General features: G+C 35.6%; 1 protein-coding gene across 1 annotated transcript in view; it reads left to right on the forward strand.

The window, feature by feature from the left end:
* The first annotated feature begins 2,816 nt into the window (after positions 1-2,816).
* SORBS2 (sorbin and SH3 domain containing 2) overlaps positions 2,817-5,679 on the forward strand; it is a 147,081-nt gene continuing 144,218 nt past the window's right edge. Inside the window, exon 1 of the mRNA XM_009330659.1 lies at positions 2,817-2,941. The gene's annotated coding sequence lies outside the window, so the exon portion shown is untranslated. The remainder of the gene's footprint in view (positions 2,942-5,679) is intronic.

Here is a 5,679-nt window from a genome sequence, read left to right on the forward strand (position 1 = left end):
AAAAGATACGAATAGAAACATGTATAGAATAATACAGAGCAAAATGTCATTACACCTGGTTGTACAGTGTTCATCTACATATCTTGAAATGTACACAGGGAGACTTCTCAAAAGGAGGATTCTTCTTCAGCCATTCCATGTGAAGCTTCAGTGACTCAACTGTGTTTGAAAGGTTAGGTCTAGAAAAGTCAAAATTTCCTTTATATGAATCTGTGCAGTGGAGCAGGTGTGCAGCTCTTTCATCTGTCAGCACGTTGAACAATTTTCTGTGTCATCTATCAAGATTCTTTCTTCTGGTTTATCAGAACTCTGTCCTGTAGCGTCTGGTCATGGAGCTCTTGGAGACTTGCACCAAGTACCTACATTAGCAGTGTGAACTGTACACTTCTTGGTCATGTTTGAATTGCTTAATACTAACCATTGATTAAATCACACTGCAGTGTGCCACTAAAGAAATTATATGCTTGATTTTAGTGTTGCTGATAGCCACAAAATGGGAGATTTGATTATCATCAGTCTCTGAAAAGCATAAGGTGATAATCTTGGTAGTAGTGACATATTTGTCTGTTTTACTAATAAACATACACATTTCTCTTTGAGACCTAGATGGTATGTATGATATTTATGGCATCTAATGTTTCCTGTAGATGAAGATCATCCAACTTATATCCAGTAGTTAAAGCACATCTCAGTATATGCCGAAACAGTGCTTTTGTCACATTTAGTAAATGCTAGAAATACTAATAGGTAAATTGTTATTTACAAAAAACAGTTGCAGAAAGTGTATGAAGAAACAAGGTGCCAAAATGGCTTAAGCGCTGATGGTAAATCAGCTAATGGTAAATCTGCCTTCTGAGAAAGTGCTTCAGAAAAGAAATGCAGCGCTGCAAAGCATTGTGTGTTGTATTACTTCAGCAGTAAATTGATACCGCTAATAATGATTTTAACACGTTCTGCTATTTTCATATTTGCGTCATATTAGTATTTGGCATACAGATATTTGTTGATTTAGCTTGTAACCACCAGATGAAAGCATTATGGATAGCAAGGTAATGTAGCATCTGACACTAGTTGTCTGATACATACAGGTCTTGTATTTATTTACAAACTATACTGCATGTTCCACCTGACCATTACAGCTCTCAAGCTGGCTATAATTCACACATTCATACATTGTCTGAAATTTAAGCTATTGGAGTCCTTAAATCTCTTTGTTCATGGATCTCAAGTTAAATATAGACTAAGCTTTTTAACTTCTGTGAACTAGTTTTGTGGTAAAATAATAGTCCTAAACTAGCCATTGGGAATGAAGCAGCAATAATGATTAATTTAACTGGTTGGTATTTAGAGTTTGTGGGGTTGTGTTTGTTGTTGTAGCTGCTTTTAACTGCAGTAACACTAAAAATAGTTGGGATCAAATGGAAGGGATGCTTTTGAACTAATCCAGAAAGAATTTGTGGTATATTTTCACACTCGGCAGCTTTTTCATTATTGTTATAAGGGTATTATAGCTAATGATTTTTATATGAGTCTTCAGGAACAAACAGGCTTTTTGTTTGTTTTTAACAATTTTACTATTTTAATGGTTTACTAAATAGCCTGTGTGTCGGGCATCCTGTTTCATATGTCAGTATAACTTTCAAATAGTTACTGTTCACAAATAAATCAGAAATTAAGGTGACCCATGGCATTCAAAAACGTTTTCAAGTGAGTGTGCTTAAGCAGACTTGATTGGAAATTTAATGGATATTGAAACATTTTGTAATTTTACCACACCAGCCTGTTTTAGGTTTTGAGTAGAGAGTTACTTCAAATCTCGTAACTTTTCCTTGAACAAAAGTAACAAGCTTTTCAGTGGCAGTGCCTAGCAGTGTGGACATGTATGAAAAGTTGCTTTGGTGAAGCAAAGTAAGTTGTGTCTGTCAAAATTGCTGCGATATATAGAGGGACATCTTGGAAGCTTCTCCTCTACCAGAAGAAGCTGCAAAAAGTTAAATGACAGTGGTGGTTTTCCACTGACTTAGTTTACCTTCAAAGTAATTCGCTTCTATGTACCCATCAAGATGTTTTTGGGTCTTTTCCTATGGTCATTAGTTTGTATTGATACTTTATGTTTCCCAATATTTTTACATTACGGGAGGGTAAGCTGGCTAGTTGGGGATGTGGCAGAAGAGGGCAGGGAGATCTTTTTCATGTCACTGAATGGCCCTGGTAGAAAAAATGGAGTGCCAGCAGCTTCAGGGCACTAAGCTTCCAAAACAGCACTTGTGCTGAAACTGGAAGCTTGAGATACAAACTAGAAACAAACTACTGGCTTCAATCTTGGTAAACTGATTTGTCCTGTCCTCGGATGTGTATACCAGCGAGATATGATGCACTTAAATGCAAATAGAAGTGCTTCCATCTCAGATGAGCCCTTGTGTAAAGAAAGGCAAAGCATCTTCAGAGATGACCAAACTCAAAGCGTGTTTTTCACATAAAAAAATATCCATGGTGGTTCATTTCCTGAGCTACGGGTAATAGTCTTCAAGGTCCCAGATTTCCTTTAAACAGTATTTTCATTCATCATCCACAGTGGTTGTTCCCTGCTCTCTCTGTTTCTTTAAATAAAAATTGGGACAATGAACGAAGTTTTTTCCTATGGATTTTCTGATTTTTTTATTTTTTTTTAGCTTGGGTTGGGAGGCTGGTTATTCTGTACTGCATTTTCATTTTGATTGTAGGCAAGCCCATTGCTGCTGAAAATAGCTCAAATGTTCTTAGAACAAAAACATCAGCCAGCAGCTCAGATTCTTTCTCGTTTTCTTTTGCAGACTCTCACATGTGAGTTAAATTAATTTCTTGAGAGAAACCTTCATAAAGGGCTAAATAAACAAGATCTACATATACAGAAATTTCTTACTTCCTCTGCATTTGAGACACAGCTAAACTCATCTGTCTGGTAAGTCATATTTTTCTTAAGGATTTGTCTTTCTTCCTGCCCTCATGACTTGCATTCTTGAGTTTCTAATTAGTGTTCAGAGAAAACCAGCTTCTGTTTGCTAGTAGTTCTGCTGCATGCTCTGTATGAAGTACTAAGACTAATCTGCAAAGGCATTACTGTGCTGCTTTTACAAACTTCAAAATAGTACCTACGATTCTGATGGTACTTTGGTATAAGTGGGGTTTTGTTTATCTAGTAGTTTGTTGCCAGTTTGCTGTCATGAAATCATTAAATATTTTAAAGCAAAACTGGTGATTGTTCTGTCTTGAAATTATTTACCTGTTTGAATGTTCTGAATTTAATGAATTAACTTCAGAATTTGTATTGCAAAGTATATTCTGTGTCACGTCAGAGTTTAAAAATAAACTTTCCCAGCAATTCATTCATGTCTTATTGCTTGCTGGTTTAATCTTGTGTAGATAAAGTAGGCACATGTTATTGATGCAATGGTATATTTTTCTTGGTGATGTGCCTATTTCATATGACAGTAAGCATGCTTGTTAGTTGTCTTTAATTTGATAATATAATTCTGTAACAGTTCTATTAAAGATATTTGTGGCTTACAGAGATTCTTTGGGTTTTGATTGTACTGCTTGAAACAAATTCTTTTTCTTTGATTACGAAGTGTAAACTGTGTACAACCCAAACAAAAGAAAGTTTTGTCCTCTACCTTCTATTTTTATTCTTTATTGCGATTAAAGTGAAGAAAATCTTGGAAGAGCAGAAGATTTTTTGCTCAGTGCTGTGGCTTTTCTAAGGAATTGGCTAGCATTAAATGGCAGCCTATATATACCTAGTCCATCTGATTACATATGCCGTGGTGCTTTGGCTTACCACAATTGCTGTGTACTTACGTAGTGCATGCCCTGGTTCCGCATAGTTCATTTTGCAGGCTTTGCTACAGCGCTAACGTTAGTTTATTTCAAAAATATATTGAAAGCCCAGGTCATATTTAAAAGTAGTTGTACATTTAATGTAAAGCAGTAGTTACGGATTATATTTTCATAGGAAAAAAAATAGATCAGTGCTTTTACATAAAAGCTGTTTGGGGGCTTTCCAATTCATTTAAGTTTTAGTAAGAGGCTTTCCAGCTTATTTTTGGATAAAAAGAGAAAATCTGAAGTCTGTGGATACATTTCATATAGCATATATTTTTTGTTAAAAATATAGAATTTTGTCTAAAAAAATCAGGAATTTTCTTTAACAGTTTTTCAGAAAAAGTAATCCAAGTTGTAATGGTTCAGTTGTAATGTTTGCAGTAATGTTTTATTCTGATATTTGAGAATCATGGATCTAAGTCTGCTTGTTCTTCCTTACAGTAGCAGATATTGATAGTGTAATGTAGGCATTCACTTGAAACCATGGGTATTTTGGTACCAGGCATACTTTGTTTCAAATGAGACAGTTTCTATTCTTTTTCCCCTCTCATTTATAATTAAATTATATTCCTCTTGGTTTAAGATCTTCCCTATTCCTGTCTTGCTGTCACATATAAAGCTGCTTCCGTGGTCCTGCAGATCAGTCACCCAGTCTTTGTACTTCCTAAGTTCTTTTGACCACACTCTAGTGAACACTTGTCTTACATTGATGGTTTTCATATAAAAAGAATTTGTCACCTGAGATTTCAGAAGAAGCTGAAGCTTTTGAAGGAACTTAAGACATTTCACAGGCCATACTGTAGTTACTGTTTGAGCAATGTAGAAATTTGTGATCCCTTAACCTGTCCAAAAGACATAGCTGGAGGAGAAATCACACAAAATTAGGCTGCATAATAGACAAAATACTTACCAAGTATTTTCAATTAAAAGCAGTGCTTGAATTGTGTAAAGTATGGGCCAAGGATGGTCTGTTAATGGTCATTTTTTAATTCATGTAACTTTGAAGTTACTATATAAGACCAAGTTTTTGCTTGGCACTTAATTTTAGAGTGAGTAACAGACCTGACTTACAGGAACTTGTATCTGGCATGCTAATATGACCCAAATTTTAGCTGAGTGAACTTGGCACTAAATTCAACTAAGGGGAGGAAATCTTAGGAGAGCAGTGGAATTTCTTTCGTTGAGTAAGGATACCTCTGCATTCATGGGGAACAAACAGTAACATTTTGTGCAGGTTTCTGCTTTTGACAGTGTGTCTTTGTTCACTTCCCAAAGGTGGTGTCAAATACATTGAAAAAAATAAACTTTCGTATTTGGATTTTTCATTTTACTTAATGATGTGGTCCCAGGGAACCCATTAAGTCTGGAATGGCCTAACACTGTTGTTTGTAATTCTTAGTGTGTGAAGAATAAAGGCTCGCTCAGAACAATTTAAGTTACATAAATTGCTCCCTCCTTATTGTCTTTGTGCGCTCAAATAGAGGGGTGGGAGGCAAGTGTATCTATAAGCATTTCATGATGGAATTATTTGATCAGAGTGTCTCAGAAAATGTTTCCTTCTTGCCAGTGTATGTATGTATGATATTACTTGAACTGTTACTTTGAGAAACAATAGATCGTGATAGATTGGATTTCTTGTCAAAAGCTTCATGCTGATAAAGATCTTAAATTAATATACTGTTTAGTCACAATGTGTCAATGTTGCTTCCACTGAGTGGTCTAAGTTCAATTCACTTATTGGTGGCAACAGAGTTTTATAGTATCTGTTCTCTATGGGTGTCGTGGTTTAACCTCAGTTGGCAACTGAGCACCACGCAG

This window comes from Pygoscelis adeliae, unplaced genomic scaffold (genome assembly GCF_000699105.1).
Source record: "Pygoscelis adeliae isolate BGI_AS28 unplaced genomic scaffold, ASM69910v1 Scaffold167, whole genome shotgun sequence".
In the NCBI taxonomy this organism is placed as follows: domain Eukaryota; kingdom Metazoa; phylum Chordata; class Aves; order Sphenisciformes; family Spheniscidae; genus Pygoscelis; species Pygoscelis adeliae.